Source organism: Macaca nemestrina, chromosome 7 (genome assembly GCF_043159975.1).
Source record: "Macaca nemestrina isolate mMacNem1 chromosome 7, mMacNem.hap1, whole genome shotgun sequence".
Lineage (NCBI taxonomy): Eukaryota > Metazoa > Chordata > Mammalia > Primates > Cercopithecidae > Macaca > Macaca nemestrina.
In genome coordinates this window covers 78,780,290-78,799,157 of record NC_092131.1, presented here as the reverse complement: position 1 = coordinate 78,799,157, position 18,868 = coordinate 78,780,290, and the positions used below count along the sequence as shown (strand labels likewise).

The 18,868-nt window shown below is 36.4% G+C and overlaps 2 long non-coding RNA genes across 2 annotated transcripts in view; one reads left to right on the top strand and one right to left on the bottom strand.

Moving 5' to 3' along the window:
• Window positions 1-2,445, bottom strand: part of LOC105477912 (uncharacterized) — a 34,403-nt gene extending 31,958 nt beyond the window's left edge. Inside the window, exon 1 of the long non-coding RNA XR_003017179.2 lies at window positions 2,319-2,445. This is a non-coding gene — a long non-coding RNA (uncharacterized lncRNA). The remainder of the gene's footprint in view (window positions 1-2,318) is intronic.
• LOC112425953 (uncharacterized) overlaps window positions 705-18,868 on the top strand; it is a 43,283-nt gene continuing 25,119 nt past the window's right edge. The window contains exon 1 of the long non-coding RNA XR_003017180.2: window positions 705-1,041. This is a non-coding gene — a long non-coding RNA (uncharacterized lncRNA). The remainder of the gene's footprint in view (window positions 1,042-18,868) is intronic.

Here is an 18,868-nt window from a genome sequence, read left to right as displayed (position 1 = left end):
GCCTGCTCCCAAGGTTATTGTTATAATCAGGTATGTGAAAATGAGCAGTAAGGATGTGAAGGAGAGAACGGAAGAGAGAGAGAGAGAGAGAACATTTCTTGGTTTGCTATAAGTATTTAGTACATATTTTATACTTTTTAATTTTATTTTTTAACCACATTCTGCTTTAAAAACTGTACATGGAAGAGTCAGGCTTCTGACTTTTAATGAATTGCTGTGAAATTTGGTTACATACATTACTCCAACCCTGTGAGGGGGGGGACAATTATAGTTCATTATATGCATCTCAAGTTGTTTATTCATTATGATGCACAAGGATAGTTTAAGGACTTGTTTCTGCCAAGAGCTCCCCCCACCAAATAATTTCACAACAGAGTAAAAACACATGGACTTTATATAAAGTAAAAATAGAAGTGATATAAGGGTTGTATTTTTATAGCTGTATTTGAGTACATTTCAAATGAATGTTTGTTAAACAGGGGGAAAAATCAGACTGGCATTGTCGTGATTCTAAGCGAATTAGGTGAGGCAGGAACAGGAAGAATCTGAGTAGCTTGCATTTAATTAGCACTTACTGGTACAAAATAAATTAGACAGATTTGTCTTGTTTTATGAGCAAGATCCTGTTTTTCTATTTCATTTTCTTTGTGCTTTTGGTAAGGACGGATCTGGCGCTTTGGATACTAAATAGGCAACTAATTCAATTGGTGCTTTCTCCGAGGGTCTGCTTGCAAACCGGTGCCAGACTCACTGGTCCTTTGTGTACTGCCCGCCCTGCATGTGTCTGGGCTCCCCTGGCCAGTCCGTTTTTTTGTCTCTGATGGTTAATAAGCTTTGAGCCTAGTAGTCAAATGTGGTGGGAACGGGGACAAGACGAGGGTCCTTAGTGAAGGTGTTTGTTGTTAAATAGAACAATTCAGCTGTCTCTTTAGAAAACTTGACAAAAGGAAATGCTCCCTGCTGAAAATTTTCTTAGCCTGTTGCACAAAAGATGAAGTTTGTTTAAGAAATTGCTGCTAAAGAAAGCGTCAACCCATTAAGGTAATTATATGGAACCTGTGCCGTATAACAGCTTAATTGATGTTAATGTTTGTCTAATTGGTGATTGGGAGAGTGCAAAGGACTAAAGGTCTTCCGAGCACTTTCAGTCACGGCTCTGAAAGGGGCTCTTCTGGTTTTCACAGTTATAACAATGCCTGCGCGTCTTTCTCAGATTACGCCTTGTTTTCAGCCCCTTACAGCATTCTGCTCCACTACTTAAAGCGTAAAATAAGGGTGAAGAGCCATTGTCTAATGCAGCCTTTTTCAAAGAGTGTTTCTGACAGGGATTGTTCTAGGAATCAGGCAGGAGAGAAGGGAGTGTGAGAGGTGAAAGCCACTATCACCCACTTGTGTCACCTCCCCAATGAGCAGCAAGAGCCGCCTAATTGCTGCATCTGGTTTTTTTTTTTCCTCCAAGCCTCCATTCTCTTAAACAAGATCCTTACACCGATGCCACATGTTCCTGTGGAATCTATCAAACAAAACAAAACAAAAAAACACCCCAACCTGGCTGACATTTTTTAAATTGGCATAAAAAGAACCGTTAGGAAAACATATATAACAATTAAATGCACGTGCAAAAATATATGAACTTTTCTGTTTCCTAAGATTTCACACATTGTATGGACACACTTACAAACAGAATTAGATAAAAGAATACATTGTGGGTACCTAAACACATGTATGTGACTTTTCTGTGTAAAGATACACGCATGGTTATTACATGGATACTTACACATGCAGACACAAATGTATAGATTTGGAAACCTTGCTTTTGTTTCCATATGAGAAAGCCATTTAAATGTGTCATCCATCTTTGTGTTTTTTTTTTTTTTAAAGTCATAGTAAACACCGTTGATCCAGGTTATAAAACTCAACTGCTTAAATATTTTACATTCCTAGATAAACTGATTGAAGAGCCAAGATTTGTCTTAAAAAAAAAATTCTCAGCTTACACACTCATTCATTCGCGCGTGCAGACACACACACACAATGCATTTAACATACCCACCCCCCGCCCCGCACCATCCTGCAAAGTTATAGTTCTCAGGCTTTTGAATTTTTATGTTTTACATTCCTATATTTAACAGATTGATATTTTCCTGTTTGTTCTCTTTAAGATTTCTTTTCTACATACAGAGTGTATTCATGTGCTATCCTAATGAGGAAATGACGAGTTTTTATCAACCTTATTAAACATACACCCAGAAGATATCCATTTGAATAAGGGGCCAATTACTAAGTGTGTCTTCAGTTAGAAAGAACTTAGCTTTTACCTTGTACTTTGGCTCTCCATGTCTCTAATTAATTGAATCTTGAAATCGTTGGACTTTCAGCTTAAGAGAAGACTGAAGAAGGGAACTTAACAACACTGCCTATTCCTTTATGTCTAGAACGGGCTGAAAAAAAAAAAAAAAAAAAAAACACCTGTAATGCTAAAAGACTCAGGCTTTTGTCTGTTTCTAATATTACTTTTCTGCCTAATTGCCATCACTGCCACGTACATTAGGCCCTTTTTCAGCAGGGTTAAAACAGGGCCAGTGATGAATGGAAAACTGATTGTACTGCTGTCAAACTTGAATGTGAGGCTTATTCTAGAGATAGAAGTATGAGGAAAAGGACAGAGAATTGCACTTCATTAAAGCTCTACCAAGCTGATTGGAGTGGAGGAGGTAATTGAGATTTAAAGTGGCATTCCCATCACACTGTCCCTTTTTCAACTTAACAACTGTCATTCAAGCCACATAGGGCAACAATTGGCCAGATTTCCCAGCTCTTCTGAGTAATAAAACAGACACTCACCTTCTGGCTATTCGTTTTACTTACTTTGTTCTAATTTCCAATTCATGTGTCATTAGTGAACGAAGATTGACAAGAAATAGCTTTGACCTCACAGATTTGACCTTCAACCCCAAAGACCCAACTCCAGTCTGAACATAGGTTGGAATATGCTAAGAAACACCTTTCCTTTGCACAAGAATGAATGGCAGTTTTTTCATCATTGTACCACCCCCTGCTTGCCACTACATTTAGACTATGAGACATGTCAACTGCCTGTCACAATTACAATAGACACAGCAAACCAGAATTTTCCCCAAATCCAAGGGGAACTTCCTGAACAAAGAGTAAATTTTATTGCACAGATTTTGGAGACCTCCAATTTGTAGAGCCATAATGAATGCATCCCACAGACAAATAGGTAGTTGTTAATTATCCCAGCAATTTCTTTTTTTAATGTGCTAACAACACAGCACGCTAAGCCTTCATATCCTACACTGTTACCTGATGATCTCATCACATTTGCAACGATGGTAGTCTGGGAAGAAGGCATTATTATAGCAAGTATGCATGACAATAAGTTACATGATTATAATCCCTTATTTTCATGATTTAATAAAAAGGAAGTGTGATATTTTGGAAACAAATGGATTTAGCTACACCTTTACTAAACCAGTTGAAGTAGTTTACCTATAGAATCACTTTACGATAAACATAATCTTTGTATTTTCCTTGACTGAGTATCCTAAAGCTTACATATACCAATTTTGTGTCATCAAAGCACGCCGTGGATAAAAAATGTTGAAGGGCAAGACCTATGACCTGAATAATAACCCTCAATGAATTTAAAAGTAATTTATGCCTTTCACACAGTTTTGAATAGCAACTGGGTCCTGGAAATCTATTATGGCAAGGAAGTTGTTATGGTTTTTTCACATTAAGTGACAAACATTTGGATGATTCTTGTGTTACATCCCCCTCGACCCCTAAAAAGAATAGTGAAATACATCACTTTATCGTGTCAAGTGTTCAAAAACTTGACTCCATTTCCTTCATGATAAAACATTGGGAAACACTATCAGGTTGCTGCTTTGGCTTTATTTTAATGAATTGTGAAGTCATTTTCATTTTACCTGTAAAATTCATTCTTCTGCAGGTATTTTTTCCTTTTCAATCATGGATTTACCCACTTTAATGGATGTCACAGTCATTTGTTTTTCCCTTGCAATATTCTTCTCTTGTAACATGGATTCGCATCACTCATTGTGCTTCACTGTATTTTCTGAATTTCTTGCTTGTGTTACTTAAAAAGGAGTATACAATAAATTTCCTTACAGCAGGAGGCATTAACTTTCATGAGAAATCACAATTGTTACCACATCATCCGTAAGTACTCTCAAAGCTACCACTTTCAGAAAATTTAAATAAAAGTCAAAGAACTGATTTTTTAAATGGTGATTACCATATAAATCAAAAGAATCATTTCAGAATAGGACAAACTTCCAGGGTATGACATGGTAAGAGTTTACTAATAACGATAAAAATGCAGGGATAAATGGAGTATTCTTTATTAGATCTGTGTCACAATTATGTTTGAAACATGTTTTCAGGGTAATGACAATAACAAGTGCCATCATTTTGCCCCAATGCATGTACCTTCTCTGTTACATAGTGCTCTTCCAGCCAAACAATAAAGAAAGCTCTTTGTATTTAGAATTTTGCTTTCTTGCGAGTAAATTTTTATGTCCTTATAGTTTAGAGAAGGTCAGAATTTACAGTTTTATCCCAGCAGCACATTAGTGATCATCAAAAGAAATAAATCTCTAACTGTTGGTAGCTTCTACAGAAATGTCTTTTATCCTACACCTGTGACAATTGCCCTGTGTTAGTGAAGCCAACAGGGTCAGGCCACAGGTCAAGGGTCAGGGCACTGTCAAGGGGAAGTTATTCTTCATTCTACTAAATCTTATCATTTTTATCTAATGTAATATCCACCTGTCACAGAACGTAGGCGATTGTCTTGTCTAAGTGCTGCGCTTTCCACTTCAAACAGAGTACATTTTATTACTTTTTTATAATTACCATTTTTTTATTTTCAAAATTTTATCTTCCAAATAAACACACTGAACTGATAAGCCATCTCCAAGACTTAATATTTTTATACTAAAATCACAACAAGAAGTGATACTAAAAACAGGGTTCAGGTATTAGTGTCGGTTTGATTGATTTAATGGTTATATTATGAATTGAGTTGAAAAAAAGAGTTAACTAAACAAATAATGAAATGAGTAGCAATGGATAAATAAAGAATAGCAGAATAACTTGACGACTTTATGTGTGCCTAAGTGAGTGTATTCCTACACGATGGCATGCTCACCGCAGATATTATGGGCTAGCACAACATCCTGCTAGCAAGTAGGTTTCTAACATATAATAAAACACATTCCGAGAAATATTTTCATAACGGACTTCAGTTAAGTATACACAGTTGAATCTGCTCTTGCTATACTTGCATATAATAAAATTCGACTTCTAATGCAGTATAGTGAAAGACTCAGTTACTCAGTGTAATGCAGTATGCAAATTGCAATTCCCCTTGTCATGAGATTCGACTCACAAGAAAAATTTGTGTTAGCATCTTCCAAAGGAAAAAAAAATGATATCTCAAAGCTTTAGAAAGCAGGTTACAAGTGACTAAGTGTGGCCATTTAGTCCTTCTCTCTCATTGCAAGGAAAATAAATCACAAATAAGTTTCATGCTATCCTTCGTATCCAGAAAAATATAAACCAAATTTCATATCTTTTCTTTCTGGCAATTCCCATAAGAATAACAGTGCAATGAAGAATTATAGATGGGACTCAAGGAGCCGTATGCTTTAGCCTCAAAGCTGCTATTAGCCTGCTGAGTAGCATGAGCCTCAGTTTCCCCAGCGGTCAAACGGGAGTAAGAGTGTTATTCTCAACTCTATGGATTTTTAATGGCTTAACAGTATCTTTTCCCATCATGTTTAAGAGATAGAAATCTTTCTTTTGTGCTCCTTACAAAGAGTTTTATCTTAGTTCCTAGTAAAAGCTATCTTAGTTCCTAATAAAAGCATACATGTTTCACCCACACGGTCTTAATCTTGAGGACAGGAATTTATCTTCTTCATTTTTTTTACCTAATTACTTAGCAAAGTGTCTGTTGAATTAATAAATGAGGAAATAATTCTTCGGGTAACTACATACCCTGATTTATACTTATTTTGACTTTATGCCTTTATGCCTGTTTGTTTACTAATAGGCCTATTTCACTTTCAAACATATCCCAGTTTGGTTGACAAATGATATGGTATTCTTCATTTCCTTAATGGAAGAATAAACTACTTATATCACCAGTTTATTTGAGATCAATTAATGTCACTCGGATTTCTCTTTTCTTTACAAAATAACTCTAATTTGTCTGCGTATCTTTGTAACCTGTTTGTTTTAAAGTTTAGATATTAATTGAGTGAACAACTGAAGCATATATTTGGGCTTCTACACTTATTGCTATATTCAAATATATCCAATATTTAAATCACTCTGCTTCAAAGACAACTTTGAGTTCCTTACAAATTTAAGGTTATAGAGTTCTAATAAATATAGTCCTATTTTTAAATGGATCCCCCAGACTGCATCTAAAGGTCTCACATTTTAATAAGCATTATCTTAGGTAATCAACCCTCTGTGTTATTTGTCATAATTATACATAAAACTATCTATTAATGTATCTCCTGAAAGAAATAACCTTCTACTAGCAAGCAGGAATAAACAATATGTTTCAATAGATCTTGTCTTAGAAAATACTAACTCTGTAAACAAGACACACTTGCGAGGGCAAGGATGGAATCATATGTTTTGTCTTTATGATAATAACTGTTGTTAGGAATGACACCTTAAAACATAAAGCATATAGTTCAAAAATTGATATATTTGGGCCCTGTGTCTGTATATAGCTATATATTAGGAACATGACAATTTGTGATGCCAGCATGAACAATGATTTTCCTAAGAAGACATTTCCAAATTCACCCACCTTTTTGTCCAGTCTTGACATGTTTTTCAAACAACCCACTCGCTTATTTAAACATTCTATATACTGATACATCAAAAGCTCTGATAAAGGCCTTGATGTAAAAGCAAACCAAAATAGAGGGGAAAAAAATACATGGTTGTTTTGCAAAATAGAACTCTTAGCTTATAAAGAAAATACCATTTTCAACATTTAATATTTCCAATTGAAATACAGACATTTATTGTAGGCTTTTTAGGAACCTGTAATACTGCTACTGGTTCCATGTAGTCAACGTGCGTAACTCAATTTTTGACTTTTGAGGTAATATGGAAGCAAATATTCTCAGAAACCCACAGAGACATTGTGCAGATTTGGACACTAGAAGAGCCAGCTACCTTCTGTTTTATTTTAGCTTTGTTGTTTCATCTTCGTCATATCATATCCAAGTAAAATTGGAGGAAAATGTCAGAAGAAGTTTACAGGTGAGTCATGGCAATCACTTCTGACCAGCCACCAGTTGAATCACCAAACTACAGTAATTGTTCTTAATAAGCTTATCACCAGCCAAATGGAAAGGGGAAAATGATAGTGGACCCTACAAATGTTCAATAACTTCGAAATCTTTAACATAATTACATTTTTAACCTTGGTTCAGCTCAAAAATAATACTGGTTGAGATAAGTAAAGATAGACAAGTAAAAACAGTATTGATGGCACTTCCTAGATTTCTCAAGACGTCATGAGTTCTTTTATCTTTCTGACTTGTAATCAAACCTGAATTCAGTTGTTTCCAAAAAGTTAGGAAAGCTAATAACTGAAAAATAAAATAAAAAGGAAAAATTGTGCCTGTTTCTATGCCTGAGTTATGTACATTTAAGGAAAAAAGTAGAATCTTTTCAATACAAGTACCTGAATAATTTATGTGAAAAGCAAATATATTCCTTGAAATGACCTATAAAGAATGCTCTCCGTCTCTACATTAAATATCTAGTAAACCCTCTTTCCTCAATGTGAAGAATTACGGAAATCCACCAAAATAGCCTTAATTAAATACATGGAGATAAGCCTCAAAATCAATTCAGCTGAGCATGAAAGTCACAAAGGTAGAAACTTGATGACTTTAACTTAAATATTCTTTAAAGAATTAATTGAGAAGCATTCTAGTAGAGGCGGGAAATGTCTGAAATGGAGTCTGTTGTGATCTCTCATCAACTTTGATTCCTCTAAGTTTGTTGATTCAGATGCTCTGATGCCTTTTACTATTAAGATTCTTAGTTGTGAAACATTTTTTGCTTTATATGTCTTCAGAATCCAGGTTGCTTTTTAGTGAAATTATTTATTTTGAGATAATTGTGTAGTCACATGCAATTGTAAGAAATAATACAGAAAGATTCTATCCCCAGTTTTCTCCAATGATAACATTCTGCAGAACTACAGTACAATAGCACAACCAGGATGTTGACATTGACAGTATTAAGATACAGAATATTTCTATCACCACAAGGATCCCTCATGCTGCCAAATATAACCACATCCACTTCCTCCCACCTCTACCCTCTCCTTATATTGTCAAATATTAATGTATTCTCTATTTTGTAATTTTGCCATTTCAATAATGTTATATAAACAAAATCATAAAGTATGTTACTTTTTAGGATTTTTTCATCCAGCAAAATTATGTGGAGAGTCATTCAGGTTGTGGCATGTATTCGTATTTCCTTCCTTTTTATTGATGAGTAATATCCCATGGTATGGATGTTCTGCTGTTTGTTTAATCAATCACCTGTTAAAGGATGTCTGTATAATTTCCAGGGTAGGAAGATGATAAATACAACTGCTGTCAATATTTATGCACAAGTTTTTGTATGAACATAAGTCTTCATTTCTCTGAGATAAATGCCCAGGAGTGTAATCGACAGTTAATGTGGTAGTTGCATGCTTAGTTCTTTAACTGCCAAACTGTTTTCCACAGTGTCTGTACCATTTTATATTCCCACCAGCAATATATGAATTATCCAGTTTCTCTGACGCCTTGTTAACATTTGGTCTTGTCACTCTTTTATATTTTAGTCATTCTGAAAAGCTTATATGATATCTTGTATTTTTTTATATTAATAAACTTTATTTCTTAGAGAAGTTTTAGGTTCACAGAGAATATGAGAAGAAAGTACAGAGAATTTCCAAATATCCCCTGTCCCCACACATGTACAACCGCCACCACTATTGATATTCTACACCACAGTGATATATTTGTTACAGTCAATGAACCTACATTGACACATCATTATCACCCAGAGTCCATAGTTTACATTAGGGTTTACTCTTGGTATTGAGAAAAGGTATAGTAACAAAAGTATAACATGCATTCACCATTGGTGTTGTACAAAGGTATGGTAACACAAATATAATGACATGCATTATCATACTTTATAATTTCACTGCCCTAAAAATCCTCTGTGCTCTATTTATTCTTTCTCCCCACCTCCTAACCCTTGTCAGCCACTGATCTTTATACTGTCTCCATAGTTATGATTTCTCCAGAATGTCTTATAATTGGAATCACACAGTATATAACTCTTTCAAGTTGGCTACTTTTGCTTACTAATATGCATTTAGGTTTCCTCTATGTCTTGTCTGGCCTTGACAGCCCATTTCTTTTTAGTGCTGAGTAATATTCCACTCTCTGGATGTACCACTAGTTATTTATTCATTCACCTACTGAGAGATATGGTTGCTTCCAAGTTCTGACAATTATTGATAAAGCTGCTATAAAAAATGCAAGTACAGATTTGTGTGTGGACATAGTTTTTTTATTCATTTGGGTAAATACCAAGGAACACAATTTCTGTATCATATGTTAAGAGTATGTTTAGTTTCCTAAGAGACTGTCAGTCTTCCAAAGTGACTAAATTATTTTGCACTCCTATCAGCAATGAATTAGAATTCTAATTGCTCTACATCCTCGTCAGCATTTGGTGTTGTCACTGATTTGAATTTTGGCCATTTCAATATGTTTATAGTGATATCTCATTATTTTAATTTGTAATTTTCTATGACACATATTGAACATCTTGTCATATGCTATCTGTATATCTTATTTGTTAAGAGTTTGTTCAGGCTGCAGTCTTTTGCCCTTTTCTTTTCTTTCTTTTTTTTTTTTTTTTTTTCTAGTTTCACTCTTGTTGCCCAAGCTGGAGTGCAGTGGCATGATCTCAGTTCACTACACACCTCTGTCTCTGGGTTCAAGCAATTCTCCTGCCTCAGCCTCCCGAGTAGCTGGGAGTACAGATGCATGCCACCATGCCCAGCTATTTTTGTATTTTAGTAGAGATGGGGTTTCACCATGTTGGCCAGGCTGGTCTTGGACTCCTGACCTCAGGTGAGCCACCCGTCTCGGCCTCCTAAAATGCTGGGATTACAGGCGTGAGCCACTGTGCCCATTTTGCCCATTTTTAAATCAGATTGTTCATTTTCTTGTTGTTAAGTTTTAAGATTCCCTTGTATATTTTGTGTTTTTGTTTGTTTGTTTTCCTCCCTTTGTTTTTATTTATTTGTTTGTTTCTTTGCTTTGATATGGAGTCTCATTCTGTTGACTAGGCTGGAATGCAGTGGTGCAGTCTCAGCTCACTGCAACCTCTGCCTTCCAGGTTCAAGTGATTCTCCTGCCTCAGCCTTCCGAGTGGCTGGGACCACGGGCGGTGCCACCAGGCCGGGCTCGTGTTTTGTATTTTTAGTAGAGACGAAGTTTCACCATGTTGGCCAGGTTGGTCTAGAACCCCTGACCTCAAGTGATTCACCCACCTTGGCCTCCCAAAATGCTGGGATTATAGGCATGAGCCACCGTGCCCGGCCTCCTTTGTATATTCTGAATAACAGTCCTGTATCAAATGTATATTTTGCAAATATTTTTTCCCATTTTGGGGCTTGGCTTCTTACTCTTGTCATTGTGGGTTTACTTTGCAATTCCCTAATGGTTAATGATGTTGAACATCTCTGCATATCTTTATTTGTCATATGTGTGTCCTTTTCAGTGAAATATCTTCCATATCTTTCTATCATTTTTTCAGTGGATTTTTTGTTGTATTTTATTTAGTTTATTGCTGACTTTTAAGAGTTATTTACATATTCTAGATAATGAATATCTGGTTTGCAAATATTTTCTCACAATCTGTACCTTGTATTTTCATCTACTTAAAGAGTCTTTCATAGGTAAAATTTATAATTTTGAAGAAGAAACATTTATTCATTTTTAGCTTTATAGATTTTGCTTTAGGTGTCAAGCCTGACAACTCTTTGTCTTAAGCCTACATCCTGAATACTTTCTCCTATGTTTTATTTTAAACATCGTGTAGTTTTATGTGCTACATTAAAGTCCATGATCTATTTTGAGCTAATTGTTATATAAAAGGCATGAGACTCAGCTCAAGGTTTATTTTTTTGCCCTATGGATGTTCAATTGCCCTAGCATCATTTATTGAAAAGGCTATCTTTCCTCCATTAACTTGCTCTTGCACCCTTCTCAAAAATTGCTTGGGCATATTTGTATGTGTCTATTTCTGAGTTCCCTATTCTGGTCTATTGATCGATGTGACTGTCCCTCCACCAACACCACACAGGCTTGGATTATTGTGGCATTATAAGAAGAAGAATATGAGAATAAGAATTATATTTTTATTCTTATTTTCAAAATTGCTTTACCTTGTCTAGTTTTTTTTTTTTTTTACTTTCCATATATACTTATAAAAGTATTATTTATATCTACAAAAACTGTTGCTGGAATATTGATAGGAATTGGATTAAACCTGCATATTAGTTTGAGGAGAATTGACATCTATACTGCTTTGATTTTTCCAATGCACAAACACAGTACCTCCCACTGTTTGTTGAGATTTTCTTGATTTCTGCTGTCAATGTTTTGCAGTCTTCTTCATACAAGTTTTGTGTTTTATTAGATTTACACTTAATCACTTTATTTTGAGTGAATTTACATGGTACTGTATTTTTAATTTTGATGTCCACATATTCATTAGTAGCATTTAGAAATACAATTGTTTGTTGTATATTTAACTTACACTCAACATGCTGAACTTAATTATCAGGTTTATAAGACGGTTTTTTGGTAGCTTCTTTGGAATTTTCTAGGTAGACAATCATGCCACTGGCCAATGGGGCAGTCTTATTTCTTTATTTCTGATCTGTGTTTTAATTTTTTAAAATTATACATCTAGAACATCTAGTACTTTGTGAAATAAGAGTGGCGAGAGCAGACATCCTTGTTTCACAACTTTGGGAGAAAGCATTCAGTGTTCAACCATTAAGTATAAGGTTAACTGAAGGTATTTTGTAGATGCTATTTATCGAGTCTGGGAAGTTCAGCCTCATTTCCAGAATTCTTAGAGTTTTCATCACAAATGGATATTAAATTTTGTCAAATCCTTCTTAAGAACCAATTGCCAAGATCATGTGATTTTTCCTCTTTACCTCTTAATATGGTAAAGATTATATTGATTGACTTTTGGATATTGAACTAGCTTTGCATCACTGGGATAAACCCCACTTAGTCATAGTGTATAACTTCTTTTATACGATGCTGAATTTCATTTGCTGATACAGTCATATGTCACTTAGTGACAGACATATTCTGAAAAATGTGTCATTAGGTGATTTTGTTGTGCAAATATCATAGAACATATTTACACAACGAGATAATCAAGTCTACTACACATCTAGGCTATATGGTATAGCCTATTGCTCCTAGGTCACAAACCTGTACAGCATGTCACTGTACTGAATACTGTAGGCAGTTATAGCACATTGCTAAGTATTGGTGTATTGAAACATAGAAAAGGTAAAGTAAAAATCTGATACTATTTCTTATGGGATTACTTATGGGATTACCATCACATATGCAGTCTGCGTTGACTGAAACATCGCTGTGCATCACATAACTGTATTTTATTAAGGAATGTTGCATTTATATTCATGAGGGATATTGGTGTCTAGTTTTCCACTTTTGTACTGGGGATACTAGCTTCAAAAATGAATTGAGAAGTATTCTCTTCTCTTTTATTTTCTGGAAGAAATTGTATAGTAGTGGTGTTAACAATTCTTTAAACATTTGGTAGAATTCTCCCGTGAAACCATCTGGGCTTGAAAATTGCTTTATCAATTACAAATCTGATTTCCTTGTTACAGGGTTATTTTCATTTTGAATTTCATGTTTGATAAGTTATGGTAGTTTGCATTTTTTGAGGAATTAGTTCATTTCATCTAAATTGTCAAGCCTATATGTATAGAATTTTTGTATTGTTCCCTGGTTATTCATTTGACGTCCACAGAATCTGTAGTGATGTTCCCATCTCATTCCTGATATTGGCAATTTGTGTTGTCTCTCTTTTTTTCTTTGACTTATTAGAGGTTTCAACTTTGTTAACCTTTGCAAACAACGAATTCTTTATTTCATGAATAGTTCTCTACTGTTTTTCCTTCATTTTCATTTTATTTCCACTCTTTATTAAATAATTTCCTTTCTTCTTTCTTCCACTTGCTTTGAGTTTGTTTTTATTTCCACTGTTATATTCCTGGATGAAAGGTTGGAGTGCTTCATTACTAACACCACAGGGATGGGAAGAAAAGGATGGAAAGATCTGGCTAGGAGCCAGTGTATTAGTCCATTTTCATGCTGCTAATAAAGACATACCTGAGACTGGGTAATTTATAAAGAAAAAGAGGTGTAATGGACTCAGTTCCACATGGCTGGGGGGGACTCACAATCATGGCAGAAGGTGAAAAGCATGTCTTGCATGGTGGGAAGTCAGAGAGAATGAGAACCAAGTGAAAGGGGTTTCCCCTTATAAGATCATCAGATCTCATGAGACTTACTCACTATCATGAGAACATCACAAGAAGGACCCCACACCATAATTCAATTACTTCCCACTGGGTCGCTCCCACAAGCCATGGGAATTATGGAAGCTACAATTCAAGGTAAGATTTGTGTGGGGACACACCCAAACCATATCTGGGAGACTGCCCTCGTACCTCATTAAGGCACGGTAGGCTTTCCAAGTGATCTCTACTGACATCATAGGGCAGGAGTACAGAACAGGTTAAGGGAGAGAGTTCGTTACTGCTTGAGGGGAAGAAGGGAATTAAAGTCTTAGTTCCCTACTCAGCCTTTTCTGATATCATTTTGGCAAGGAATTTGAGGTGCATCATTGCAGCCTAGAGTGGGTGGAGGTCTAGCTCAGCCTTTGTTGGTATGAGTAGGGTGGGACCACAGTTTTTTCTGCTGTGTTTTGGCTGATGTAAAGCAGTTATTGTCTATAGCTTCCAGTCGTGTTAGACTGACCCTTCCTGAGCAAGAACAGACTTTTATTGGAGTTTTTTCTATCTGCACCCACTGGTATTTCCAGTTTACCAACTTCTTCAGTTCCAAATATGAGATACGTGAAACAAAAAGGAAAATTAGAGAACTGGCCTTTAGTCCTAAAGCCTCTAGTCAGCATGCCTTTTTCAATTCAGTTTTCAGAGTCATCTTATGTTTATTTTATATATAAAATGTCCAAGGTTTTCAGTCTTACTCAGGGAAAAGTGTATCTTCCTAAAAGGGGAAATCGATCAACATTAATTTTATAATTTATAATGATGTTGGTTATGTATTATGTTAGTGAAGTTCCACTCAGTGTATAATAGAAATTGTTCCTCAATAGAAAATTTAGGTCGGCCGGGCGCGGTGGCTCATGCCCCTAATCCTAGCACTTTCAAAGGCCGAAACGGGTGGATCACCTGAGGTCAGGAGTTCAAGACCAACCTGGTGAAAATGGTGAAATCCCGTCTCTACTAAAAATATAAAAATAGCTGGGTGTGGTGGTGTGCATCTGTAGTCTCAGCTACTCAGGAGGCTGAGGCACAAGACTTGCTTGAACCCGGGAGGAGGAGGCTGCAGTGAGCCAAGATCGCACCACTGTACTCCAGCGTGGGGGACAGAGTGAGACTCTGTCAAAATAAATAAATAAATAAATAAAGAATAAAGAAAATTTAGGTCAATTTAGTTTGGGAGTAATTGGATAAGCAAAAATAAACCTATGTTGATAAACTGACCTTAACATTATCTTTTTCCTTCTGAAAGCTAGAAAATGTGCCATTACACAGTTCCAGTTCTGAACGACCTAAAAACAATGAAATATCTTGAATTGAGGGCTCATAGAGTTTCAGAAGAATAGTAAAATTTTCTAAAGAGTTTTAGGAAGTAGAGTGCAATTGTCAACATTTTTTGTATTTTACCTGAAGAAATATTTATTATTATTATTATTATTATTATTGAGACAGAGTTTTGCTTTTGTTGCCCAGGCTGGAGTGCAGTGGTGTGATCTCAGCTCACTGAAACCTCTGCCTCCCAAGTTCAAGTGATTCTCCTGCCTCAGTCTCCTGAGTAGCTGGAATTACAGGCACTTGCCACCGTGCCTGGCTAATTTTTGTATTTTTAGTAGATAGGGGGTTTCACCATGTTGGCCAGGCTGGTCTCAAACTCCTGACCTCAGGTGATCCGCCTGCCTCAGCCTCCCAAAGTGCTGGGATTGCAAGCATGAGCCACCGTGCCCTGCCATTATTTAGTGAGATTTGGTTTATTTTATTAAGAAGACTACAATTTCTTCATTGTTAAGTGATATTAAGAACTGGGGCCAGGCTGGTGATTCATGCCTGTAATCCCAACACATTGGGAGACCGCGGCCTGTGGATCACCTGAGGTCAGGAGTTCAAGACCAGCCTGGCCAACATGGTGAAACCCCGTCTCTACTAAAAATACAAAACGGAGCCGGGTGTGGTGGTGCGTGCCTGTAGTCCCAGCTATTTGGGAGGCTGAGACAGAAGAATCACTTGAACCCAGGAGGTTGAGGTTGCAGGGAGCTGAGCCTGGGCAACAGACCAAGACTCCATCTAAAAAAAAAAAAAACCTGTTTACATTGGCTGAGGTATGGAAAAAGCATTTCTATGCATTCTTTCCAATTGGTGGAGTTCTGCTAAATACCTGTAGTAATGTCTTAATGAACTCAGCAGCTTAGACCTAAAAGATCTCTCAATGAAGGGAGAATAATTATTTTACATTTATTTAATTTATTTTTAGACAAAGTCTTGTCCTGTCACCCAGGCTAGAGTGTAGTGGAGTTCTCCTGCCTCAGCTTCCTGAGTAGCTGGGATTACAGGTGCTGCCACCACATCCAGCTAATTTTTGTATTTTCAGTAGAGACTGGGTTTCACTGTGTTGGCCAGACTGGCTCAAAGGTTGGTCTCAAATCTCCTGAGCTCATGTGATTCACCTGCCTCGGCCTCCCAACGTGCTGAGATTACAGGCATAAGCCGCAGCACCTGGCCCTATTTTACATTTAAATAACATAGATGGTTGTCAGATTTAGCAAACAAACAAATAAAGAAAAAAAAGTACAACATACCAGTTAAATTTAAATTTCAGATGAATGACAAATAGTTTCCTATAAGAATGCCCGAAATGTTGCAGGGACATACTTATACTAAAAATTATTTGCTGTTTATCTGAGATTCAAATTTAACTGGATGTCATTTAACCTGTATGTCATCTAACATTCCCTATAGTGTAAACATAACTTTTATTTTTATTTACTTATTTGTTTATTTAATTTCAGCTTTTATTGTAGAAACGGGGGTACATGTGCAGGTTTGTTACATAGGAATGTTGCATGATGTACAGATACCATCACCTAGGTCATAAGCATAGTACCTTACAGTTTTCTTTTTCTTTTTCCTTTTTTTTTCTTTTGAGATGGAGTCTCACACTGTTGCCCAGGCTGGAGTGCAGTGGTGCGATCTCAGCTCACTGAAACCTCTGTCTCCCAGGTTCAAGCGATTCTCCTGCCTCAGCCTCCCGAGTAGCTGGGATTACAGGCACACACCACCATGCCTGGTTAATTCTTTGTGTTTCCAGTAGAGACAGGATTTCACGATGTTGGTCAGGCTGGTCTCGAACTCCTGACCTCGTTATCTGCCCACCTCAGCCTCCCAAAGTGCTGGGATTATAGGCATGAGCCGCTGTGCCCAGCCTACCCTACAGTTTTCAACACACGCCCTGCTCCCTCCCTCCCAACCCCTCTAGTAGTCCACAGCAGCTATTGTTCCCATATTTATGTCCATGTGTACTCAATGTTTAGCTCCACTTATAAGTGAGAAGATGTGGTATTTATTTTTCTGCTCCTGCATTAATTCGGTTGGATTATAGCCTGCAACTGCATCCATGTTGCTGCAAAGGACATGATTCATTCTTTTTATGGCTCTGTAGTATTCCATGGTATGTATGTACCACATTTTCTTTATCCAGTCTACTACTGATGGGCACCTCAGTTGATTCCATGCCTTTGCTATTGAAAACAGCACAGGGATGAACATATGAGTACATGTGTCTTTTTAGTAGAATGATTTCTTTTCCTCTGGGTATATACCCAGTAATGGGATTGCTGAGTCTGATGGTAGCTCTGTTACAAGTTCTTTCAGAAATCTCCAGGCTGTTTTCCAGAGTGGCTGGACTAATTTAAATTCCCTCCAGCAGTGTATAAGTGTTCCCCTCTTGCCACAACCTTGCCAGCTTTTTTATTTTTTTAATATTAGCCATTCTGACGAGTGTGAGATGTTATCTCGTTGTGGTTTTGATTTGCATTTCTCTGATGATTAGTGAGGTTGAGCATTTTTTCATGTTTGTTAGCCACTTCTATGTCTTCTTTTAAGAAATATATGTTAGTGTCCTTTTCCTGTTTTTTAATTGGGTTATTTGGTTTTTGCTTGTTGATTTGTGTAAGTTCCCAGTGGATTCTGAATATTAGACCTTTATCGGATACATAGTTTGTTAATATATTCTCCCATTCTATAGGTTGTCTGTTTACTCTGTTAATAGGTTCTTTTGCTGTGCAGAAGCTCTTTAATTTACTTAGGTCCCACTTGTCCATTTCTGCTTTTGTTACAATTGCTTCTGGGGACTTAACCAAAAATTATTTGCCAAGGCCAATGTCAAGAAGAGGATTTCCTAGGTTGTCTTTTAGGACTTTTAGTTTGAGGTCTTACCTTTAAAACATTGATCCATTTTTAGATACTTTTTGTATATGGTGAAAGGTAGGGGTCTAGCTTCAATCTCCTGCATATAGTTAGGCAGTTATCCCAGCACTATATTTATTGAATAGGGAATCCTTTTGCCATTGCTGGTTTTCATCAGCCTTGTCAAAAATCAGATGGTTGTAGGTGTGCAGGTTTATTTCTGAGTTTTCTATTCTGTTCCATTGGTGTATGTGTCTTTTTTTCCACCAGCACCATGCTGTTTTGATTACTGTAGTTTTATAGCACGGTTTGAAATAGAATAGTGTGATGTCTCCAGCTTTGTTCCTTTTGCTTAGGATTTTTTTTTTTTTTTTGATATTTGGGCTCTTTTTCAGTTCCATGTGATTTTTAGAATAGTTTTTCCTAATTCTGTAAAGCATGATATGGAAGTACACAGTTTTCCAAGATTAAGTCAGAAAGAGATTGAAACCCTGAATAAACAAATATCGATTTCTGAAACTGGATCAGTAATAAGAGAGCTACCAATCAAAAACAAACAAACAAAAAACCGTAGACCACATAAAGTCACAGCTGAATTTTAACAGACATATGAGAAGAACTGATAGCAATTCTATAGAAACTAGAGGAGGAGGCATCTGTACATGTTTCTTGAGAATTGAAACAAGACAAAGATGCCCATTCTTGCCACTCCTATTCAATATAATACTGGAAGTCCTAGCCAGAGCAATCAGGCAAGAGTAAAAAATAAAGATTATTCAAATAAGAAAAAGAAAAATAAGTCAAACTATCTCTTTTCACTGATAATGTGTTTCTATACCTAGAAAACCCTAAAGACTCCAACAAAATGCCCCCACAACTGATAACTTTAGCAAAGTTTCAGGATACAGGATCAATGAACAAAAATTAGTAGCATTCCGCAGTGGCTCATGTCTA